Source organism: Mastigoproctus giganteus, chromosome 6 (genome assembly GCF_048544385.1).
Source record: "Mastigoproctus giganteus isolate SK-2022 chromosome 6, ASM4854438v1, whole genome shotgun sequence".
In the NCBI taxonomy this organism is placed as follows: Eukaryota; Metazoa; Arthropoda; class Arachnida; order Uropygi; family Thelyphonidae; genus Mastigoproctus; species Mastigoproctus giganteus.
This window is the reverse complement of record NC_143580.1, coordinates 167,518,715-167,545,163: the sequence shown is the minus strand read 5'-3', so window position 1 is coordinate 167,545,163 and position 26,449 is coordinate 167,518,715. Positions and strand designations below refer to the sequence as shown.

The 26,449-nt window shown below is 37.3% G+C and overlaps 1 protein-coding gene across 1 annotated transcript in view; it reads left to right on the top strand.

The window, feature by feature from the left end:
* Window positions 1-26,449, top strand: part of LOC150084734 (uncharacterized) — a 147,343-nt gene that overhangs the window by 118,996 nt on the left and 1,898 nt on the right. The window lies entirely within an intron of this gene.

The window sequence follows — 26,449 nt, the reverse complement described above, 5'->3', positions numbered from 1 at the left end:
AGAGAGAGAGAGAGAGAATACAAGAAATCGCACTGCATTTAGCAGTCACCGACTCATCTGCCAAAAACCACAGTAAAACAATAAAAGTGATGGGGAGTAAGTCTATTTGTCAGCAGAGTTTATCTGTTTATTGCAGTTCAGAACAGCATTATGACCGTGGCTAGTGAATTTATTTGGCTTCTGTACTAAAACCGAATTTCTCCCTTTGCGATGACATCAAAGCGTAACAAGCAAATATCTTCTAACGATACTTTTTGAGCAGCCGTTAGTTGTAATCTGTTAGCTTTGTATTGTTACAAATATTGCAGTTATGTGAACAATACACATTTCAAGAAAGAAAGAAATTCATAGCGGATGATTTTGTTTTTCTTTCTTTTGATGCACCTGTTTCGAAGTTTATAACGCAGCTATAAATAGAAATATTTTCTCGAAATTTGGTTAGGAGATCAAACCCAGGAAACTGCTGTTCTGATATTGTTTACTAAAAACAATTACAATAAAGCAACCTTTTTTTTTTTTTTATCAAATGCGCATTGCAGTGTTATCAGTTTTACACCAGTTTTTCCCGTTTCCAACAGATGAATTTCCTTGATCTTCTGTTCGTAGGAGCAATACACGTTGAAGAAAGGAAATACGATCTGTTCACCTTCCATAAACTGTTATTGGTACTGTACGGCTTTATTGCCTCTTATGTCAAAAACAGTAGCTCCTGTTCGTCTTTTGTTTATTTACACTTCTCCCTTACCGTCTCGATGTAGCTGTACTGGTGACGTGATATATACTTCCCACGCTTCGCTCGTATTCACGCAGAGTTGTTTATCAGAACTGCTCCTCTCCGTAAAAAGAAATTCGCGCGCTTTACACCAAGAAACGAATCAAGTGTCGGGTTTCATAAGCTCTAGGCTGGTTAGGGCGGGGGTAAAAAAATTAATTGAAAAGGCCTAAAAAATTGCATACTTGATGTCACATTTTTGTCATTTGCGTGAAATTCAATAGAAGGTTTTGAAAATTTAAGTGGGAAAATTCAAGAAAACAGTTCTGGCTCCAACTATAGCGAGTTTCAGCTCTGTAATTAGAGTAAAAATTATACCCCAACGGATGGGGATACGGTTAAGAGTAGGAGACCGGCAGAATTACTTAACAAGTACAGGTCACTGATGAAAAAAAGCCGTGAATTAGGGTTGAATTTGAAAGTGTCTGCAATTCTGCCCAGACACGATAGGAGGGAGTATATGATGAGAGCCCTGTCGATCAATTCGGCCCTGGAAAGATTGTGCAGGGCTCAAGGGGTAGAATTTTTTTCAGCCTGGTATGTACTTGTTAACAGGAGAGACTGCTTCTACAGGGATGGGATACATTTAAATAGAAAGGGTGCAAGAATGTTTGCTGATGCTATCGAGGCAGTGTTAGGTGGGTCGGAAAACTGCTAGATTGGGAGGATACAAGGACTAATAGATTAACAGTAGCCACTGGCAGAGGAGAAAGTGATTCTGGCACTGCTTCTATTGGAATGAGCAGCAGCCTGGAAAATAAGATGCAGGATATTACAGAGACTGCTGGGAATCATGGGGGTACAAGTAAACACATGGGTTGTGTTAGGGTGGCTAAGAGGAAGAGCTGGTGCATGTATACTTGCGTGTACACCAATGCTAGGAGTCTAGTAAATAAATTTGATGAATTTGAGGTATTGCTCAAAACATCAAAGGCAGATATTGTTGGGATTTCAGAGACGTGGTGTCACACAGATATAAGGAATGCAGAACTGGAATTTGGGGAGTACAATGTCTACAGAAAGGATAGACAGGATGGGAAGGGAGCAGGAGTTATGCTATTAGTTAAGAAACACATAAAATCCAAGGAAGTGAAGCCAGTCGACATCACTGGACAGTGCAGTGTCGAGTCAGTTTGGTGTGACATAAGAATTGGGAGATCAAAATTGAGAGTAGGAGTGTGCTATAGGCCTAATGACTCTGATGAGTATAATAAGAAACTGTACAGAGAAATAGAGTGGGCCAGTAAATCAGAGAGTCTTAAAAGTGGGGGATTTTAATTTCCCAGATATTGACTGGAATTTGGGGGCTGGTCACTCACACACTAGCAAGGCTTTTGTGGATTTATTGGATGATTGTTTTCTACATCAGCATGTTCGGGAGGCAACTAGAGGGAGTAATACTCTTGATTTGATTATCAGTAGTGATTCTTCGTGCATTAAGAATCTGCAGATAAATGAACCACTAGGTGGCAGTGATCACAGTGTTCTGAAGTGGGAGTTACTGAAAGAGATAACTACCATTAGGGATAAAGGGAAGGGGTATTGCTTTCGTAAAGGTGACTACGATGGACTGAGACAGTATTTAAATTCTATACAGTAGGATCAACTGATGATGTTACCAACAGCAAATTCAAAATGGGAAGCATTCAAAGAACTTATCTTGCAAGCTACTAGGCTTTACATACAAACTAAGAAATATTGTTCAAGGTTTAGGCCTAAATGGATGTCAGATGAACTAATGAGGCATATGGCAGAGAAGAAAAATGCATGGGATACATACAAATTAACATGTGACACAGAAGCCTATGATAGATACAAGTTGATCTGTAACCAAGTTACAAAGGAGGTTAGGCAGGTGAAGGCAGATTACGAGAGATCCTTGGCAAGGGATGCGAAGAAAAACAGCAAAGAGTTCTTTACTTATGTAAACTCTAGAAGGAAGGGGATGAATCAGATTGGTCCACTTGATATCGATGGGTCAACTGTTGATGACCCTGCTCAGGTAGCTAACAAACTAAATGAATATTTTGCATCGACATTCACACATGAGGAGTTCTTCAGCGAGGGGAATGCCAGAGGTGTATTGAACTCTGGCAGTAAGCTAGAGAATCTTGTAATAACTGAGAGTAAAGTGGAGGAGAAATTGTTGAAGATAAACACAAGAAAGGCACCTGGGGTGGATGGGATTTTTCCAGTTATATTAAAGGAGGCAGCAAAGGAAGTAAGCAAACCCTTAACCATAATTATGAGAGCTTCCTTGGATTCAGGGGAGGTACCCATGGACTGGAGATGTGCAAATGTGACCCCAATTCACAAAGGAGGATCAAAAGCTCTCACAAGTAATTATAGACCTGTGAGTTTAACTTCTGTTCCCGGAAAATTAATGGAGGCACTGGTTAAAGAAGCACTGCAGGATCATCTAGACAAGACTTCAGTTATAGCTCGGACACAGCATGGTTTTGTTAAGGGGAAGTCTTGCCTCACCAATTTCATTGGATACTATGATGCAGTCACAAAAGAACTGGATGCAGGGAATAACTTTGATATTATATACTTGGATCTTAGAAAGGCTTTTGATACTGTTGCACATGGAAGACTGCTGCACAAATTGGAGCAGTGTGGCATTGGAGGCAAATTGCTGCTATGGATAAAGGGGTGGTTGAAGGGGAGAAGACAGAGTGGTAATCAATGGACACTGCTCATCGTGGACTAATGTTATTAGTGGAGTCCCTCAGGGTTCAGTATTGGGTCCTTTATTGTTCTCTATATTTATAAATGATATTGATGATGATATATCAAGCTTAATGTCCAAGTTTGCAGATGATACGAAGGTTGGCAGGGTTGTGAAGGACACTACTGACACTATGCTGCTGCAACAGGATCTGGAAAGGTTGAGCAGATGGGCTGAGAGGTGGCAAATGAAGTTTAACATTGACAAATGTAAAGTACTACATGGGAAACAGCAACCCCAGAGCAATGTATCAACTCTGTGGTACTACACTGACAGTGGTAGAGAATGAAAGGGACCTGGGGGGTGGTTGTGGAGGCAGATATGAAGTTCTCTGAGCAGTGCAGATGGGCTGCAAGAGTAGCTCATGATGTATTGTCAATGATATATAGGAATTTTTCTAGCAGGGATAAGGAGGTGATTATTCCCTTGTATAAGGCAATGGTCAGGCCACACCTAGAGTACTGTATATAGGCCTGGAGGCCTCATTTCAAGAAGGATGTAAAGCTGCTGGAACGAGTACAGAGAAGGGCAACAAGATTAGTGAATGGAACAAAGGGGTGTTCTTACGAAGAAAGGCTTAAGTTTTGCGAATTACAGTGTCTGGAGACTAGGCACCAGCGAGGTGATCTGATAGATGTGTACAAAGCCTTGAATGGTTTGAGCATGCTCAATGCTGCTGGGATTCTTCCTCTTGCTCAGAATAATCACCTGAGAGGGCATAAGTTCAAATTGAGGAAAGACAGATGTAGGATAGATGTGCGGAAATTTGCCTTTAGCCAGCGGGTGGTTGGTAGGTGGAACAGACTTCCATCCCTTGTCGTGGAAGTTGATAGCCTAAATAAGTTTAAGGCTCAGCTGGAAGGTATTTCGAACGAACAGAGGGGTGAAGTGGAAGTGGTTATTTTTTATTTATTTATTTTACTTTATTTTTTTTTTTGGCTGATGCTGCATAAGCTTGCTTTCTTGCATCAGATGCCTCTACTAATGCTAATGCTAGTGTAGAAAGACACCAGGCAGAAAGGCATATATGACCCAATCCCATCTCAAAAGCTGCTTCAATGTTGTTGTCATATATCCCCTACTTCTTGCTGAAATCTCTTTTTCTCTGCTTTAAGATCATTTTTACTATATATTCTATTTATATCAAGGCATGATCTTATGCCCATTACTTTTATACTTTTCGTTGCATATTCTAATGTTTTTCTTGCCACTACTAAATCTACAGGCTGTCTATCTAATATAACCTCTAGTGCATCATTCAAAACAGTTCTAAAGCCCGAGTGACAGCAAGAAGAGCAAATCACTGTGCTCATATGAGACTCCTTTGAATGTGAGCATTACATAAGTGAAATGCTCCATGCCCTACAAGTATACATAGCAATTGGTAGAAAAATACACTTGTATCTAGGGATCCCTTACCAAGTCTATTCTTGCTATTCTTTTTATCTTGGAGTACACCAGTCTTACCTGTTCTCTTAAAAACTTCATGTGACATAGGAAGGATAAACATTCATCTGCTATTACACCTGGGTATCTGACCAAGGGCAGCATATGTAATCAGATCACCTGACACTTTTACTGTTGGTTGTCTGCCCTTACTAAGTTTTCCTTTTACCAAAACCATATGTCTTATTCATAGAGGTTTCTATTTTATTTAGAATTGCCCATTCTTCCACATATTCTAGGGCTCTTGGTCTTTCATTCTTCTGGGTACAGGCAGTTCTCGCTTTACAAGTTTTCACTTCACTAATTCCAGAGTTTACGAGTTCTTATCAAGTATTAACAAAATCAAAAATATGAACATTAATTGCAATAAATAAATATATTCATAAATACAGCATTTCAAGCCACTTGTGTAGCTACAGAATACTACATTACTACTGTAGTATTGTATAGCCATGCATACTACTGTGCATTCATTTGTTTGTACATGTAGATGAGAGCTTCTGATTGACATAAAATAAAGCATGCTGAGGTTACAAAGTGGTTGTGTTGCTCTTCATTTTTGCCTGCTTGTCTTATTTCAGATTTATCCTGCTTATTAATACTGTACTGTATGCCAAAACGAAGTAAAACTACAGAAAGTGATGTTAATAAAAAGAAACAGTGAAGAGGAATAACATTGGAAAGAAAATATGAGATCATAAGTAAACATGATCATATTATTCTTCATCATCATCAGTCTATGATGATGAAGAATAAACATTCTTTAACATTTGTATGACATAAATAATTTCTTCATTATTACAATTTGCTTGATTTTAAAGGCTATGGTTTCATTTCTTTGGATAAATAAATCATTGTTTAGCATAAACTATTGTTTTGTTGACCTTTATTTAACATTACTATATTCAGATTTCATTGTTGAGAACATAACCCCTGTTACGAGCCCACGCTAGGAATGAATTAACTCATAAAGTCAAGAACTACCTGTATATGCAAATACACAGTGAAGCATTAATTATCCAATTATTCATTGAAATTTAACCCTTTTCCATTACTTAATTAATACAGTGAACCAACACAGTCCAGTACTAGAGGTTTAATATTCATATAACTTTTCTTATATTTTCCTTCCAAACACTGCTTGGTTACTCATTTAGACTCAATACATTTATTCACTATTTTGAGACAAAGTTGCTGATACGGCGGCACTGTTAGAGCCGTTTTGGATCCACTCTACTAACGTTCTTGCCAATTGTACTGCTTAATAAGTGAATTAATCAAGACTGAGCATTATGAGAATATCAATACTGATGCTGTTATATTATGCTGTTATTTCTAGAATAAAATGATGTATGGTTCAGTTTGAAATACGGTCAAACTTCCCTATAACGAATTTGATAAATCCAGCAAAAAAATTCTTTATAGAGAAATTTCTTATACCGAGAATATCTTTTTTATTGGAACTTGTTATCTTAATGAATCTACATTTATTTTTAATGTATTTTATTTCAAAAACATAACTTATTTAAATTGTTTACACAATTTTTGCCAGTATCACAAATTTAAAAAAAAAATCGGTAATTTTTGTTTGCACAGTACAATTCAAAAATGTCTGAGCCTCAAAGAAAACCTCACATTTATTCAGAGCATTAAAAACATTATCAGGAACATTTTCACAAAACTATAGACCCAGATGAATCGTTTTTAAAAGCTGGAATTTCTTCACGAGTTGGCTTTTCTGCGAGTTGTTCTGATGTGCTTCGGTGTCATCGTTAATTTCTTTGTGATCATGGTCGCGTCTAACGCTGTTCAGCAGTATTTTGTCTTCATTCGGATGTTCTGTTGTAGCCAGATCTTGATCTACATAAGCATAACCATCCGGTGTTATTTAATTTTCGATGTTTCTGGACAATTCTAATAATGTCCGAAAGTTTTTCAGTTGTGAAAGGAGCAGTTCATCTTGTTTGTCTGGTTGTTGTCCAACTTCTGTATTCAATGCAAATCCCACTTTTGAAAAACAATTTTCAGTAGTGTATTCAATGACATCGTTTTTTCAAACTTTTGCCAGTTCAGAGATGCAATCTCTAAGGTTAATTGTAACCTCCAAGTTTCTATTTTCTTGTAACACATTGACAATCTTCATTATTATTCTCATTCGATAATGAAATTTAAAATTTTTAATAATGCCTCGTCCATTGGCTGGAGTTTTGACATACGTTTGGTGTTAAAAACAACAACTTCACACTTTTAAGTTTGGCAGAAATACTGGCAGAATGTGCCGGACAGTTGTCAGTAATCAACACGATTTTTCTTTTTTTCTTTTGATAACAAAAGATTGATTAAAACAGACAAGCGTATAAACGCTTGTCTGTTTTAATATCCATTCTTTGAAAATATCACTTGTCATCCATGCTTTTTTTATATCCCAACGGATGCTAATCAGGTTAAAGGTGTAGTCAAATTCCAAAGATTTTGTGCCCTCTAAAACATCTTGGGTTTTTTGATTTTCCAATGCAGATTTTCCAAGAAATGGATGCAGGGAATAACTTTCATATTATATACTTGGATCTTAGAAAGTCTTTTGATACTGTTGCACATGGAAGACTGCTGCACAGATTGGAGCAGTGTGGCATTGGAGGCAAATTGCTGCTATGGATAAAGGGGTGGTTGAGGGGGAGAAGACAGAGAGTGGTAATCAATGGACACTGCTCGTCGTGGACTAATGTTATTAGTGGAGTCCCTCAGGGTTCAGTATTGGGTCCATTATTGTTTTCTGTATTTATAAATGATATTGATGATGGTATATCAAGCTTAATGTCCAAGTTTGCAGATGATATGAAGGTTGGCAGGGTTGTCAAGGACACTACTGACACTATGCTGCTGCAACAGGATCTGGAAAGGTTGAGCAGATGGGCTGAGAGGTGGCAAATGAAGTTTAACATTGACAAATGTAAAGTACTACATATGGGAAACAGCAACCCCAGAGCAACGTATCAACTCTGTGGTACTACACTGACAGTGGTAGAGAATGAAAAGGACCTGGGGGTGGTTGTGCAGGCAGATATGAAGTTCTCTGAGTAGTACAGACGGGCTGCAAGAGTAGCTCATGGTGTATTGTCAATGATATATAGGAATTTTTCTAGCAGGGATAAGGAGATGATTATTCCCTTGTATAAGGCAATGGTCAGACCACACCTAGAGTACTGTATACAGGCCTGGAGGCCTCATTTCAAGAAGGATGTAGAGCTGCTGGAATGAGTACAGAGAAGGGCAACAAGAGTAGTGAATGGAACAAAGGGGTGCTCTTACGAAGAAAGGCTTAAGTTTTGCAAATTACAGTGTCTGGAGACTAGGCACCAGCGAGGTGATCTGATAGATGTGTACAAAGCCTTGAATGGTTTGAGCATGCTCAATGCTGATGGGATTCTCCCTCTTGCTCAGAATAATCACCTGAGAGGGCATAAATTGAAATTGAGGAAAGACAGATGTAGGATAGACATGCGGAAATTTGCCTTTAACCAGCAGGTGGTTGGTTGGTGGAACAGACTTCCATCCCTTGTCGTGGAAGTTGATAGCCTAAATAAGTTTAAGGCTCAGCTGGAAGGTATTTCGAACGAACAGAGGGGTGAAGTGGAAGTGGTTATTTATTTTTTTATTTATTTATTAATTAATTTTATTTTATTTATTTATTTTTTTGACTGATGCTGCATAAGCTTGCTTTCTTGCATCAAATGCCTCTACTAATGCTAATTTTTTCACTTCCTGTCATATTGGCTCCAACTAGCACAGTGATTCTTTCTTTGCTTTGTTTTCCGTCAAAACGTTTATCATCCTTAAAAGCAAGTATTCTATTAGGTAAACATTTAAAGAATAAACCCATTCGTCAGCATTAAAAACATCCTTAGGTTCATATTCTTCCAAAATCTTTTTTAAGGTGTTGTTCCTCCAACTGTTGCAATCATCTTATTCACTTACATTAACCCTTTCTTCAGAAATAACCTTTTCGACAATTCTGTGGCACTGCTTAAATTTATCTAATCACCCAGTGCTTGCATTAAATTCTGTATGTCCAAAGGGCTGTGTGAATTTCAGAGCTGGTTGCTTAATTATTGGACTTGATATTGGTATATTCTTTTCACGTATCATTTGCACCCATTTTAGAACAGCCAACATCTTTGTATACACACAACTTAATTCGCTTCTTGTCTGCTCCTCCTTCAATTGCATTTAAAATTGATTCTCGATTTTTTAAAATTGTAGATAAACCGTTTGCAGGTGTGCTATATTTCTCCACAATATATTTTTCTTAAAACCCTGGTCAATATTATGAAGAATCTTGACTTTGTCATTGATACTTAAACACTTTCTCTTCGACATTGTTTCCTTGACTGTAAAAATTACTCGACTGCAACTCTTGCCGATACATACACTATGTAGCCACTGCAACCTTTGCTGCTCTGGCCATATAATCAATTTTTTTTTTTTTTTTTTTTTTTGTCCTCGCCTTTTCCCATTATTCTATGGGGTCAGCATTTTTATTGTTTTGGCATGCAATTTTTACGGCCGGATGCCCTTCCTGGCGCCAACCCTCACCCTTTATCTGGGCTGGGAATATGCGGTGGTCATTCCCTGACCTACCACATCCTCTGTATTTGGTGGGTATGGGCTCGAATCCCGGTCTAATCAAGAAGTGTGTGCTATGCACTACTGTTCCTGCCCACCTGGCTACGGAGGTGCCTGACCATATAATCAATTATTAGGTCTATTAATTAAGCCTACTCAGTGACGTTTGCTTGTCAATTCAACAGTATCACGTGACCTCTCCTATCAATCACTTTGAAGAAATATACGACTTTGTGAGTTTCTTTTATTCTACTGTCATTCATATATGCACAAAAGAAAATTTATGGTTAATGTATGCTGTATGTTACGTTTCAGGAAAGAAAAAAAAAAAAAAGAGCATATAGCCTATGTGATTGATGACAAATTGTTCTAAAAGAATGAAATTAAAAAAAAAAAAAAAAATTCATGAAAGTCATCTACTGGGAGTCCAGTTAAATGAGAACGGACATATACAAAACTATCACATAATGATTGACAGCAAGGTCACATGGTATGGTTGAGTTGAGAAATGAATGTCACTCAGTAGGCATTACTAAAAACCGACTATCGAAGCATTCTATCTATTGCCACCGCAGTGTGCTAAAGATTTACCCACAGCAAATTTCGTTTTCCCCTTAAAAAAAAATAGTAAACTGCAGCCATTATCAATCCACTGCAGGATGGAAGCCTCCTCAACAATTCATGTTGAGGGAATCGGACCATAATCTGCTACTCTGGTCCAGTGCAGGTTGGCAGATTGATCATATTTAGCAGTGAGAGGCTTGATCCCTGGTCTACTCAAAGAGCGTGTGCTACTGCACTCCCGCTCCTGACCACTGGGCTATGGGTGCACTTTCCCCTTAGCCAACATCAATTTACAAATCTACCCTGTTTATTGTAAAGTTTATGACCACTTTTAAGAAAACCCATTTGGTTTTATAACTGTAACAAAAATTAAACATAGACCCTCCTATGGGCGTCAGTGGCCACAAGTGTTCACTAAAAGCATGAATAATTCCAGATGCTAATGAGCAATTTCGGAGGGAAGGAGGCCATATTATATTTGAGCAGCTGTTTAGCAGTAAATGCTTAAAAAGCTTCAAAATTGCTTTTGCTAATGTTTTTAAACATTCATTATAGAGAGACTAACACTTCGCTATATGGGGTTAATTTTACATGTAATTTTATTTCAAGGTGCAATGTTTTGAGAAAAATTCGTAATATGGAGAAATTCATTACATAGAATGTGATCCTCTATAATGCTGAGGTCGCATAGAGGATCACACACTAAAAGAAATAATGGAAAAAGGAACAAAATTCAGACCCAATAGCCCAACCAATTTATTTTAGCACATGGAAATCCATATACAAGGATTTACTGCAATTCGCTTTCAAAACTGCACACAAATTCAACACACCTATAGAGGCATTCCAAATATGGATAAACAACACCACAGAAAAAATCATGAATAAAATCCAAGGGGTCTTAACAATAAAGAATCATGTCAAACAATACAATTTGAAAAGCATTAACCACAAGACGAAAGAACTGCAAAATAAATTCGTTATAACGAACACAGACAAGGCTAGCAACAATTTTAGCATAATATGCAAAAAGTTTTACATAGACACTATTAAAGAGGAAATGGACCACAGTGAAACATACAAACTAATAGTATCGACACCTAACAGCATCAATAAGAAGATTATAGCATTACACAAAAAACTAAAACTGAAATTAGAAATTACAAAATACCCATTCATTTACTGGATCCCAAAATTCCATAAAATACCCACCGGCAAAAGGTTCATAACAGCAGGTAAAACCAGTTATACAAAAGTTTCCAGTAACCTATTGAAAGACAAACTTAAAATTATATTCAATGAATTAACTAGCACCAAAGTAATCACCAGCAACAAAACATACCTAGATTACATCCAAAACAAAAACAATAAAATAAGAAGCATATACACCTATGACTTCCAAAATCTATTCACTAGCATATCACATGACCATCTGATTAAAGTCCTTTTAGTCTACTTTCAAAACCACCAAAATAGTTTAAAATGTAACAAACAATACTGGTACAATCTGATCAATCTCAACGTCAAAAATAACTACGTAATGATGGGAAACAACATCTACTTACAGACCAGAGGGATAGCCATGGGATCGTGCTGCTCCAGCGCAATTGCCAACCTATACTTACACCACTTCGAAAATAACATCACAGAAGAAATCAACATATTTAGATATATCAATGACGTCCTAGTCATCAACCACGACAGTTTTGAAACACTAGCCCAAGTAATCTACCCCACCAACCTCAGCATAGAACGGACCAACCAAAACAGCAACCTACAAGCATATTACCTCAACAGTCAGATCACCATTAACAATATCGAAACTAAACATTATGATAAAAGAGACCACTTCAACTTCCCAGCTATAAAGCTTGTCCACTGGGACAGCAACATCACAAAACACATATATGGAAACACAATTAGAAACCAAACAACCAGAATAATAAAAATATGCAGTAATGCAGAGAACACAACAGAAGCAATTAATAAACTGATAAAAACACTCACAATAAATAATATACCCTACAAATATAGCAAACACCACATAAAAGCAGCCACACTTATGAATATCAAAAATCAAATGTCCAAATCATAATGCAATATCAAAATTACCTAAAATAAGATCCGGATTTCTTACCCTCAGAGGAGGCTTGTCCTCTGACTGCACTATAATCCGGCTTCCTATATCAACCCACCCATCATAATAAAAAAAAAAAATTGGCGCGCAACGAGACGCAAGGTAACATTCACTTTACAGGAGGCTGTAAATATGTAAATAGCTATCCCCTAGGACAAAACGGGCTGTTATGCCTTAGAAAAGCTATACCGGCCCAGTCCAAAGGGATAGCAAAACAACTCAAGTAAATAACAACCAATTCATGTAAATAGCAAACCAACTCACGTAAATAACAAAAACAATGCTTGTAAATAACAAACAACCAAATCATGTAAGAATTTAATTTTCACCATGGAGTTATAAAAAAAAAATAATAAATAAAAAATAACCCCCGGACTCAACCCCCACCCCGGCTGACATAGGAATCAGCCCACTCATCGGATGACTTGCAAAAACATCACCGTACAACAATATCAAGCAACAATAGGCGCGGCTGCGCACTCAAAACCAAACCTGTGATAAAACAAACAATGAGTAGGGTAACCCCTCATTTACCGAAAGACCACCACCGGACAGATAAGTATAACTCCACTCGCTTATTCCGATAATTACCCGTTGGGCTTTGTTTCCCCTTACCAGTTTGCCGAATCCGATGTTAGATAAAAAATTTTTTCAAAAATTAAACTAAAAGACAAATTGAAATAAAACTATCCTTATATAATTAAATAAATAGTCTAAAAGAGCAAAATAATCTCACTACTAAGGCAAAACTGATAAGGAGTTAACAGAAACGGGTAATTATGAGACATTCCTTTAAAACTGGCTATCGATCCGCTCAAAGCCCCCGATGAAGTAGCGGGTAGATGACCAGGTAAGGGAATGTTAATTAGTAATGAATGATAATTAATTAATGTTAAAATAATTATAATTAACTTCATTAGATATTATATAATTTGAATACCATTACAGACCCCCAGGAATAGGTTAGACTAAAAACGCTAACTAAATCTCCTGTTCTGTACACACCTTAATACCCTATAGAAAATAGATACCAAAAAATTAAAGTAATCTAAGCAATCACGTATAATAGTCCAATTGCCACATGGCAATGGCATTAACGTAGCAAGTGATAAATTAAAAATAATTAATTAGACATTATCAATAATAATGAAAACACAATATATATATTGCACTTCTATTCTACAACTTACTGTACACAGCACCACATAAGCCTAGCTTTTTTCCTAGAGAAAAGTACATGGAAAACATACAGTACATAAAAGAAGAAAACGTGAATAGAAATATACAGTATGCTGAAAGTACAGTAAATATTCAGTTGTCATTATTTCTCCTTCAGAAATATACTGTATTTTATGCAGTATATTGAAAAATATTTTAGTGTATTTTAACATATTTTCTTGCATGCACAAAGTTTCACATTGTTTTTCCGAAGTTCCAATTTCATGCATCTTTCATAATACATCCTTTTCCACCATAGATTAGGATTTGTGTATGTGTTTTGAGAGGTCACAATCAGGGCTGTGTTAACAGCATTGTAGGCCCTGGGCAAAGCAATGCACTGGGGGCCCTACCCACTCATTCAAAGGAATAAAAATGTAAATGGTAATAAAATTTTGGCTATTAGAGAGGGTGCTCTGGTCGCAGAAGAGAACAGTCAGTGGATTTTTGGCTGCTGTAAAAGGATAAGTATTTTAGATAGTTTTACCGTATTCTTCATTAATTAACATACTACATTGTGTTTTACAAAGATATTAAATAGGTTTAGTAGTGTTTTTTAGCTTCTTATTTTGAATTTAACTAGTAATTTTTGGAAGTTACGACTCCTAGTATTGGTGCCAATATTGTTGAACTAGCTGCCATATTGCAAACTGTAGCGTAAGGTATAATGTAAAAATAGAAAACTTAATACGAAGCACTGTATTAGGAATCTGTTAGCTTAGTATAGTATTATCAATTAATCAAAAATATTTATTAATCTTATTAAATTTCATTGTTAATTAAACAATTTAAATAGAAATCATGACCCAGACTAGAGCTGCGAAGCAAAGACCACGGACTAGCAAGAGTACTGTGACTCGGGGGAGAAGCGAAGGGGGGCGATTCTCCAACACATCACAGTCTCAAAAAATGTGCGAAATGTGAAATGTTTGCTGAATATTCTAAAACAGGACATGAACTAGCCAGATGACTTTCATCAACCGGTGAAATACCACCACTTTGCTTATTGGAGGCTTGAAGTGGTGAAACCCATGTTTAGTCTCTAGAGCAAAGTTTCCGGCATCCCCCCATACTTATCCTTCAACCCATGCACGGTACTAAGTACTATAAGTTTTGATACCTTTCGTGTTTGGGGTTTTCATAAAAAAAAAAAAAAAAAGGAGAATGTCTTTGTGTGTGCTAGATGCCTAGAGTGTCAAGAAATTAGGCACCAATTCAGCGTTCTGATGAGCATCTATGAGAGCTTGAGGTATAGGGTAAATGCCCTCGATGAAATTAATATGAGGGGGCCCATCAAGCTCTCAGCTGCCCAGTTCAGAGGCAGAGCTGACTCCTGTGCATCAGGTAACACAAAGGCAATCTCCAAGGCAGATTGTGCTGGCCCCACAGGAACTAGTTATTGTTGGCGACTCTATTGTCAGGAAGACGGGGAATATATTGTGTAAAAAGGATAGATGGAATATAGGACTAGGGTATGTCTGCCAAGGGCAAAAGTTGATGACGTTGTAAAGCGTATATCTTTTAAGGGCACAAAGGGTGATATTGTTGTACACATTGGCACCAATGACATTAAGAGTAGGAGATCTGAAGATTTACTTAACAAGTACAGGTCAATGTTGCAAAAAAGTTGTGAATTAGGGTTAAATTTGAAAGTGTCTGCAATTCTGCCCAGACACGATAGGAGGGAGTACATGATGAGAGCCTTGTCAATCAATCCAGCCCTGAAGGAAACGTGCAAGGCTCAAGTGGTAAAATTTTTTTCAGCCTGGTCTGTGCTTGTTAACAGGAGAGACTGCTTCTACAGGGATGGGATACACTTGAATAGAAAGGGCGCAAGAATATTTGCTGATGCTATCGAGGCAGTGTTAGGTGGGTCGGAAAACTGCTAGCTTGGGGGGGATACACACACTAAAAGGTTATTAACCTTTTAGTACAACATATTAACCTTTTAGTCGTAATGAGGCAAAAGTGATCCTTACACTGCTTCTATTAGAATGAGCAGCAGCATAGAAAGCAAGACAGTAGAGATTTCCAGGACTGTTGGGAGTCATAGTGAAACAAATAAATACATGGGCTGTGTTAGTGTAACTAAGAGTAGAAACAGGTGCATATATACAGTAAACTCCCGCTATTCGCGGTTTCGCGTATTCGCGATCGCCGATTTAATATAAAATGAAACCTAAAAAAATGTGAATTTTAAGGCGCCGGGAATATTTTCTGCCATAAAAAAACATGGGCGTGACTAGAATTATCTTTCCCGGTCAAAACAGCACTCAGTGGGTGGGGGGGGGTGACAAAATCGCAAGCGTGGATGTTTCTCTCTAATCCTTGTTCAATATGTGTTATGCATTTGTCATGGAAGGTTTCGTCATTTGCTTTTAATTTATATGCTTATAAATTGAATAAATTTATCAATTTATAAATTGATATGCTTACAAAAATGATAAATCTACCGTTTTGCAGTGTAAAAGACTTTTTCGAGTGTGTTAACGGAAGAAAGTGACTTTATTGTGGATAAGTTCTTTCTAACCCTACAAAAATATGGCTACGAATAACAAGGGAAATGTGAAAAGATCAAAGCAGGTGGTGATGACATTAGCGAATAAAATTGAGTTATTAGACAAAATTTCTAATGGTGAAAGTGTCTCCTCAGTGGCAAAACATAAAATCAATGAGTCAATGGAACGATCAATCAAAAAATCAGAAGAAAAAATCCGCCGTAGTGTCCGTGAAAATGCGCTAATTGCTTCAAAAATTTGCTCTGTAACTCGTGATGTTAAATTAGAAAAAATGGAAAAAGCTTTAAATCTGTGGATAGAAGACCGAACTCAAAATAAAATTCCGTTAAGTTCATTCATCATTCGTGAAAAGGCAAAACTCCTTTATCAACACTTTAGCGAAACTGGTGATAGCACTGGTGGGATAAGTTTTTTTGCTAGCAAAGGCGCTGGTTTGAAAGATTTGTTTGAAATTTCTAATAAATATTACATTTAATATTAAATTGTTTCTTATTTTCGTTTCGATGTCATATGCTTGCATTTCACTATGTACATAGTCATAATATGAAGGTACATATAATACATACATAGACAAAATTTTAGACTAGTTTTTCTTATATATTTCATACTTTGGAACGGAACCCCTTTATTACTATGGGAGCCATAACTCAGTATTCGCGTTTTCGTTATTCGCGACATTTCTCAGGAACGTAACCCCCCACGAATAGCAGGGGTTACGTTCCTGAGAAATGTTTTGTGTACTATACGCCTAGCATTGGTGTACTTGCATGTACACCAATGCTAGGAGTATAGTTAATAAATTTGATGTGCTTGCAGTGCTAGTCAAGACATCAAAGGCAGATATTGTTGGGATATCAGAGACGTGGTGTCACACAGATATAAGCAGTGCAGAATTGGAATTTGGGGAGTACAATATGTACAGAAAGGATAGACAGGACAGGAAGTGAGGAGCGGTTTATGCTGTTAGTTAAGAAACACATAAAATCTAAGGAAGTGCATCCAATTGCTGTTGGTGAACAATGTAATGGTGAGTCTGTTTGGTGTGACTTAAGCACTTGGAAAGGAAAAATGAGAGTAGGTGGGTGTTATAAGCCTGATGAATCTGATGAGTATAATGAGCAATTGCAGAGAAACAGAGTGGGTCAGTAAATCAGAATGTCTTATAATGGGGATTTTGACTTTCCAGATATTAACTGGAACTTGTGGTTGGTCACTTGCACACTAGCGAGATTTTGTGGATTTATTGGATGAGTGTTTTCTACAGCATAATGTTCGAGAGGCAACCAGAAGTCGTAATACTCTTGATCTGATTATCAGCAGTGATTATTCATGCATTAAGAATTTGCAGTTAAAGGAACCACTGGGTGACAGTGATCACGATGTACAGATATGGGAATTACTTAAAGATGTAACTGTCATCAAGGCCAAAGAGAAGGGCTTTTGCTTTCGTAAAGGTGACTATAGGGGTCTCAGACAGATTTTAAATTCTGTGCAGTGGGATCAACTGATGATGTTACCAATGTTGAATTCTAAATGGTAAGCCTTCAGAGACTTAATCTTGGAGGTGATGACTAGGCTTTTCATTCCAACTAAGAAATACTGTTCAAGGTTCAAGCCTAAATGGATGTCAGATGAATTAATGAGGCTCATGGCAGAGAAGAAAAATGTAAGGAATGCATATAAATTATCAGGTGACACAGAAGCCTGACAGATATCAGCTTGTCTGCGCTCAAGTCACAAAGGCAGGCGAAGGCAGATTACAAGAAATCTTTGGGAAAGGATGCAAATAAAAACAGCAATGATGCTTTACTTATGTAAACTCTAGAAGGAAAGGGATGAATCAGATTGGACCACTTAACATAGATGGGTTGACTTGATGATCATGCTCAGGTAGCTGATAAAGTGAATGAGTATTTTGCATCTACATTCACACATAAAGAGTTATTCAATGAGGGGAATGCTAAAAGTTTATCAAACTCTAACGGGGAGCTAAGTGATTTTGTAATAACTGAGAACAAAATGGAGAAGAAATTGTTGAAGTTAAATGTAAGGCACCTGGGGTGGATGGGATCTATCCAGTTATATTAAAGGAGGCAGCAAAGGAAGTAAGCAAACCCTTAGCCATAATTATGAGAGCTTCCTTGGACTCAGGGGAGGTCCCCATGGACTGGAGGTGTGCAAAAAAAAAAAAAAAAAAAAAAGGGTAAAGTGCAGCCATTATCAATCCACTGCAGGATGGAAGCCTCCTCAACAATTCATACTAAGGGAAATGGACCATAATCTGCTATGCTCGTCCCGTGTGGGTTGGCAGATCGACCATATTCAGTAGTCAGGGGCTCGAATCCTCGGTCTACTCAAAGAGCATGTGCTACTGCACTCCCGCTCCTGACTACTCGGCTACGGAGGCCTCCAAATGTGTCACCAATTCACAAAGGGGGTTCAAAAGGTGACGCTAGTAACTATAGACCTATTAGTTTAACTTATGTTCTGGGGAAAATAAAAAAAAAAAAGTAAGAAAAGTCACTGGTTAAAGAAGTATTGCAGGATCATCTAGACAAGACTACAGTAGTAGTTAAGACACAGCATTGGTTTGTTAAAGGGAAGTCTTGTCTGACCAATTTGATTGGATACTATGATGTGATCACAAAGGAACTGAATGTCAAAAATAATAAGGAAAGCTTTTGATACTGTTGCACATGGAAGGCTACTGTACAAATTGGAGCGGTGGTATTAAGGGCAAGTTGCTACAATGGATAAAAGGATGGTTGAGTTGGAGAAGGCAAAAGAGAGAGTGGTAATCAATGGACACTGCTCTTTGTGGTCTAATGTTATTAATGGAGTTCCTCAGGGTTCAGTGTTGGGCCCATTGTTGTTTTTATATTTATCAATGATATTGATGAAGGTATATCAGGATTAATGTCCAAGTTTGCAGTTGATACAAAGGTTGGTAGGATTGTTAACAACAGTAAGTATAGTGTGCTACTCCAACTGGATCTAGATAAGTTGGGCAAATGGGCTGAGAAGTGGCAATTGAAGTTTCTAACATTGACAAATGCAAAGTACTGCATATGGGTAGCAATAACCCAAGAGAAACATACCAACTGTGTGGTACTACACTTAGGGAAGTGGAAAGTGAAAAAGACCTGGTGGTAATTGTGCAGCCAATTATGAAGTTCGCTGAATAGTATAGACGGGCTGCCAGGGCAGGTCATGGAGTCTTGCTAATGATATATAGGAATTTTGCTAGCAGGGACAGGGAGAATGGATTTTTTATTATTAATCAACACAAATATTTGTGAAATTTCTTTGTTGAGAATTGTTTTTATAATTGGATTGAAGTCAATAGTCTTCTGGTTATCATTTTCTATGCACACAAGTGAAAGCCATTTCAAATGCTGCTGCCTCATTGTGCTGCGAAGATGATTCTTTATAAGTTTCAGTTTTGAAAATGAGCATCCCCGTGTACAGTTGGTCACCATCATGCACATGAACACTCAGAATGCGATTTCAACTTTTGGAAACACAGATTTCAAATTGCCCGAAATTAGTTTGCTGTACAATGCAGAGGAATGCAAAAGATTATGTAACAGTTAATGCTATATGAAAGGAGTGTAAATTTGAAATACTGTACAAGAATAAATATTTTTAAATGTAATCATTGGGGATTAAGGCTGTGCAAATCAGCATGAAAATATGTTTATGGTAAGGAAACGTTGCATGCTTTATGGTTTGGGAGAAAATTATTTTAAAATATATTCGACATAATTAATTGGACATTAATTAGACATCGAAGAAGGAAGAAGAGAGATAATAGCATCACCTTATGAATAAATTCATTGACTGAAGATATTATAACTACTTGTGTGAATCTAATGAATAATATACATCCGTTATATACGACAACCTCTGGAAACAGGCGAAAACCAGTTGTAATCAGACTTCTGCACTAACTGGAATCTGCCGCAGATTCCAGTTAGTGCATTCAAGGGCATCTCGTGGGATGCATGATGACTCTTCCTATGATTAAAGCCATCCCCTTTCAAAATCAGTAGGCAATGGCATAGCACCACGTTATCTAATGCCATAGAGACCATAACAAAACCAACTCCAAAAACTGCTGTTAATGGAAGTCTTGCAACTAGGTGGAAGGAAGGGGACAGTGAACTTTTGGGTGTGACATTTTGCAATGCTGCTTGTATAGCACATGATCAATGCAGTTGGAGGAATTTGTTGGTGGCTACACAGCCCCTCAAGGAACTGTGTGACTGGAAGAAGAAGACAACACAGAGAGTCTCTCACATTTTTCATCAAGAACCATGTAGTGCTTGAGATGCTTGCATTCATTTAGAAGGTCACCATAATCAAGGTCTTTGTCATACACATTAGCCAGATGCTCACACTTTTTGTTTAGCTCATCAGAACCAATCGTTTTTAATTGACCGAAGAAGGAAAACAGATTTCCAATCCACGAATAAGCTTCTGCACGTTTTGACAGATCAGAGTTCAAAGAGTCCAGAACAGAGAGGAACATTTCCGCCTTGAATTTTTTAACCTTTGTTTATAAGTATCTCTTCTCGTGATCTATCATGTCTACTAAGACGTACACTTCACTTTTGTCCCCTTTTCTTCACATCTCTATAATCCGAATCTGGACACCTATTCCTGGCCTTCAGTTCACTAAACTTCATATTCACTAAATTTGTCTCTAATTTCCTGAAGATAAGTTTTCAGAGACTCAAGAAGATTCTTGGCAACAAGTATGTCCATATCTTTAGACTGCAGGAACTTACTTGTTTTGTTAAATCTTTTGAGAATGTCATTCTTCCAAAAAATTGTCAGAAAGATTGTTTCCATGTTCTCCATTCTCTCACTTAATCCTTCTGCCTCTCACCTTGTGTTCACTTTCTGGTTAGTGTCAGCTGATAAAGAATCCAGTGCGTCTTTAATTTTTTCGAAACCTTCATGCAGAGCATGGACAGCATCAAAATGTGATAACTATCTTGTGTCATTCGCTTGAACACAACATGATCTTTTCCTAAAGATGATGACAGAACATTCCATCGATGCGTAGAAGCCGAGAAAAAGGAGTACAAACGCTGAACAAAGTCAAAGAAAGAGACAACACTGCCACTTTTACTCCCACCAAATTCAGACTCTGTCCAGCACAGGGGACATAGATGGCCAACTCATTTAGTTGACGGATCCGTGCTTGCAATCCAATATAGTGTCCAGACATATTTGAGGCATTGTCGTACAATTGACCATGGCAGTTTGATATCAAAATTTTGTTCTCATTCACAAAATCTATAACAGTGCCTGCTAGATTCTTTGCTCTATGAGAAAAGATGGGATGAACTTGAGGAAATGCTCCACAGGCTGACATCCTTGAATGTCATCATCATCAGTCATTTTCAATTCACTGCAGGATGAATGCCTCTCTCCTTCAAATTTCCAGTTCCTTTTGTTTTGTGCAATGGACATCCACTGGACACCCACAAACTCCTGAATCTCATTTGTCCGTCTCCATTGTTGTCTTCCAGGTTTTCTTCTAGCTCCTCTTGGGTACCATTCTGTTATTCTCTTAGTCCATCTGTCATCATGTCTTCGAGCTATGTGTCCTGCCCAAGACCATTTTAGTTCTTTAGTTTTGATAAGAATGTCCTTTATTTGAGTTTTCTGCCTAATCCATGTGTTTCTCTTCTTATCTAACAGTCGGATTCCTAATATAATTCGTTCCATTCTTCGCTGTGTAGTTCTCAGCTTTTCTTCCATTCTTTTGGTGAGCGCCCAAGTTTCACTATCATGTCATGGTGGGTAGTATAAATTGGTTCATTATTTTACATTTCAGACAAATTGGGATATTGCTCCTCAGTATGTGACTATATTTCCTGAATGCTATCCATCCAAAATTTATTCTTCTCTTGACTTTCAGCCATTTATCATTATTACAGCTGATGACTTGTCCCATATAACTCCACCTTTTCAATTACTGCTCCTTCAATCATTATTTCCCTTTCTGTGGCATACTTGTTCATCATTACTTTTGTTTTAGCCATATTCATCTTTAGTCCAAAATCCTTACTAACTGGGCATAACTGATTAAGATTTTCCTCTAATTCTTTGGGATTGTGGCTTATGACCACAATGTTATCTGCAAATCGTAAATGGTTTAGGTACTCTCCATTCACATTGACTCCTTTCTGTGACCAGTCTAATCTTCTGAAAGCTTCCTCAAGGGCAGCAGTAAACAGCATCGGAGATATTGTGTCTCCTTGTCAAATTCCTTTCTCAATTTTAAATTTACTACTGTCTTTGTCTAGTTTAATAAAGGAGGTAGCGTTCTCATATATTTTCTTAAAAATCATAATATATGGGGTATCTATGCCTTGTCTTTCCAGTGCCCAAAACATTGCTTTATGCTGTATGGAGTCAAATGCCTTTTCATAATCCAGAAATGCCAGGCATAATGGTGTTTTATATTCATTTGTTTTCTCCATTACCTGTGATATTACATGAAGGTGATCCATAGTTGAGAATCCTGTCCTAAAGCCAGCTTGCTGTTTTGGTTGATTATCAGCAAGTATTCTTTCTAATCTGTTAGTAATGACCCTTGTGAACAACTTTTAGATGTGGGATAACTAGCTAATTGGTCTATAATTCCCAATTTCTGATTTATCTCCTTTCTTATGCAGCAAAACTATGATTGCATTATTCCACTCCTTAGACATCAAACCTTTTCTAATGCATTTTGTGAAGAGTCTTTCCAGCTTTTGTCTCTCTTCCTCCCAATTTTAACAACTCATATGAGAACGCTATCAAAATATATGAGAATGCTACCTCCTTTTATTAGACTAGACAAAGACAGTAGTAAATTAAGTTACTTTTAGTAACTTCATCTTCCTCTAGGGCTTTCTGATTCTTCATTTTCTTCAACATATGTTCTACCTCACAGGAAGGATATTGGATATGTCATATGTGTTACTAATTTGCAATCCATCTTCCCCACTCACTGCTGGCATCATTCCCTCACTCCTTGCATAATTCTCTATTTTATTCTTCTGCTATTTGAATTATGCCTTCTCTGTTATTTATAAGTACACCATCGCTATTCTTCAGTTTCAGTATTATTTGTCTTTCTGTATTACTGCTTTGGGATTGTACTCATGGCTGCTGATTTAAGTCCTTTGTTTTCCCTTAATGCTTGTTCTACTTTTCTTGTGTTAAATCTTCTTATGTCCTCTCTGAGTCTCTTTCTGATGGCTTTGCATAACTCAGTATACTCAATTTTCTCCTTGTCAGTGTTTATCTTGCTCTTCATTTGTCATCTTCAGTTTATCATGACAAGTTTTAGTCAAGAAATGTTTCTTGACTGATTTTTTCTTCTTTGGATTTCTTTTTACCTATAAATTTCTTGGGCTTTATCACTTTCAGAAAGTTGTAATATTCCTCGTCGATATCTTGGTCCTGAGCTGTCTGCAGAAGCTCAAACTTTTCTTAAGTTCCAGTATTCTGCTTTTTCTCCTCTTCTGTTTTATCTCAAAGACCTTCATATTATTTACTCAAGTCAGTTTTTTTTCTTTCTTTTCTTACATCTATAGCAAGTGTGCATCTTACCATTCTGTGATCACTTTCAACATTTACCTTTTTCGGGACGGTAACGTCGTTCACGATATATCTCTTGTTAGTGAGGATGAAGTCTATTTCATTAGTTGTTAATCCATTTGGGCTCTTCCATGTCCACTTTCTCTTCGCCCTTTTCTTGAAAAAAGTGCATTCCTCGAGATTCTGCAAATTCCACAAGTCTTTCACTGATTCCAAAATTTCCTATAGTTCCCCTTTCTGTGCTGTTTTGTCTCTTTCCAACCTTAGCATTGAAGTCCCCCATAATAGTAGTGTAGTGGATTTTCTGCTCATCTAGAAGACTGTCAATTTTGGTGTACATTTCTTCAACCTCTTCATCATCATGGCTCGATGTTGGTGCATAAATCATTATAACCTTTAGCTTGTACATCTTAAAAATCCTGAGTAGTAGTCTTGACACCCTTGGTGATGTACTTTTGAAATCCAAAATGTTGTTTTTTATATCTTTATGGACCTAGATGCTTCCGTAGCCAGGTGGGCAGGATCGGCAGTGCGTAGCACATGCTTCTTGATTAGACCAGGGTTTGAGCCTGTGACCACCAAATATGAAGGATGTGGAAAGGTCAGGGAATGACCACCGCATATCCGCAGAGCAATAGGGCCTTAGTTGCTAATGCTCCTAAAAAAAAACCAAATAACAATAACAAACTTTATGGAACAGAAAGCCAACTCCACCTTCACTCCTTTCACTGTTTCCATTGGTGTACAGCAGATTTCCACTTATGGCCATAAATATGCCATCATAAGCTTATAAGTGATTCATTTCTTCTTGTTTCAGCCAAACCGATGATATTCCAATTCACATTTTATAATTCCTTTTCCAGCTCTAATATCCTCTACATGTTCGTTGCCACTTAGATGACGTAACAGGGCTTACCATTGAGAAGGTGTGCATGAGTGGATTTTAGTGAGATGGGCCAACCGGACTTCTCCTAAATCTTCTGAGATAGAAAGATATCGGATCCATCAGTGTTTTAGACTGTGTCTGATAACACACAGAATACCTGTTCCCCTCTAAGCCCCCGAATGTACCGGACGGTAAATATCATTTGATCAATGTGTGAGATGTCTGGAGTGGAATCCACACTTATTAAATAGTACTTCGACTCTTTTTATTTCTTCCAAAATGGCACAAAGAACATGTTGTCCCATTAAATCGATAAATTCCTCACAAATGTTTGCTGATAGATATGATGGGTTTCCCTTTCCAGCATTTCCATACAGTTTGAGATGCTCTTCCAAAAAAAGGGTCAAATTCACTGAACAGCTCTAGAATACCTAAAAAGTTTTCATTTTTTGTCGACCCAATAGTTTCATTCTCTCCACGAAATGCCAAACCTCTGGAGGCAAGAAAACAAATGACAGAAATCACACGTGTCAACACTTTATGCCAGTACTCCTGATCTGAGTGATGATGTTTGATTAATAAAGAATCTATACATCTAGTTTCTTTATGCCAAATCAAATATGCCATCATGCACTTCCGGTGTTCTTCTACATTTTTATGTTCTACAATAAGATTACTGTGTTTCCAATCATTAAATCCTGATGTGATAAAGGGAGATTCTTTATTGGGCAATAAATATGGTGAATAGAGTAACCATTCATGTTTTACACATTTACCATTCTGCAGTTCACGTTTGAATCCATTCTTTGATAAATACCGTGTCTGAGTTCTCTCACCTCTGGCTCCATTGTACACTCGACTTGAGTTCGAAAGGTTTCAATCATGATTCTGACATGATGTCGGCCCACTACAAATTCAGTAATCCCCTGTATTAGTATTCTTAATGTCCCACAGTCCAGAATCTGTGAAGTGAATCACAGACTCGGGACACTCCTTTGCCATTACAGATTCGTGTATTTCTTCTTGTGGAATGTTAGCATCAGGATAATGGTATGTCTAGAGCTGGATGATCAGATGCAGGAGTGGATGTAGATGGCGATGCTGTATTTAGAGGAGCAATACTAGTAGCTGCTGTTGCACCTGGGCTAAACCAAGATGTTAACTTTGGAAGTTTGCTCATTTTCTGCTTCTCTTCTTCAGCTCATTTCCTCTTCTGTGCTCCATTCATATAAGTATGCTTCATTTCATCTGGAAAAAATATAAATATTTTAAAATTTTTTTACAGACCGTATTGCTGTCTTTGGAAGTTGGAACATTAACAATTTATAATAAAATAATGATGGTATATCTTGAAGGCTCTTTTCCATGACTTAACTTTTTTCTAGCCCCCTTTTTTCAATTATTTTATGAGTAAATTCAAACCGATAATCAACATTAATCAGTGTTGGTGATAAATTCACCATGGGCCCCTAGAATTGTGGGGCCCTGTGTGCCCATGCATTAAGACGATATTGGTCGCAATTCTCTGGACTACTTAATTTTCTTTTTGGCAGCAGCATATGAGTAAATACAAATGAAAGAACGTTGTGTTTATTTTTGTTTACAAATGACAATCGAAGTTCTGAAAACATTCGCTAAACATTAAACAGTTTTAGTGAACATTCTCAGTCAAGTGTTTCATGATCTTGAAACTCTGAAACGGTCTAATTCATCTTATTATCAGTGAATCACTAATCTTAATAAATAATACGTAGACAGTTCCATGATCTAATGATTTTCTTGATGTCTTTGGAGTGCCATGAAACTATCCATCTAAAAAAATACCTGCACCTTGCACAATCATTGCTAAAATTGTTAAGAAATTGAACGGCCAATCCAAAAAGTAATTTGCTGATTCATGGGTGGTTTGTTGGATTTTCTCATTTTCTTAAACATAATTGGAAAATGGCTG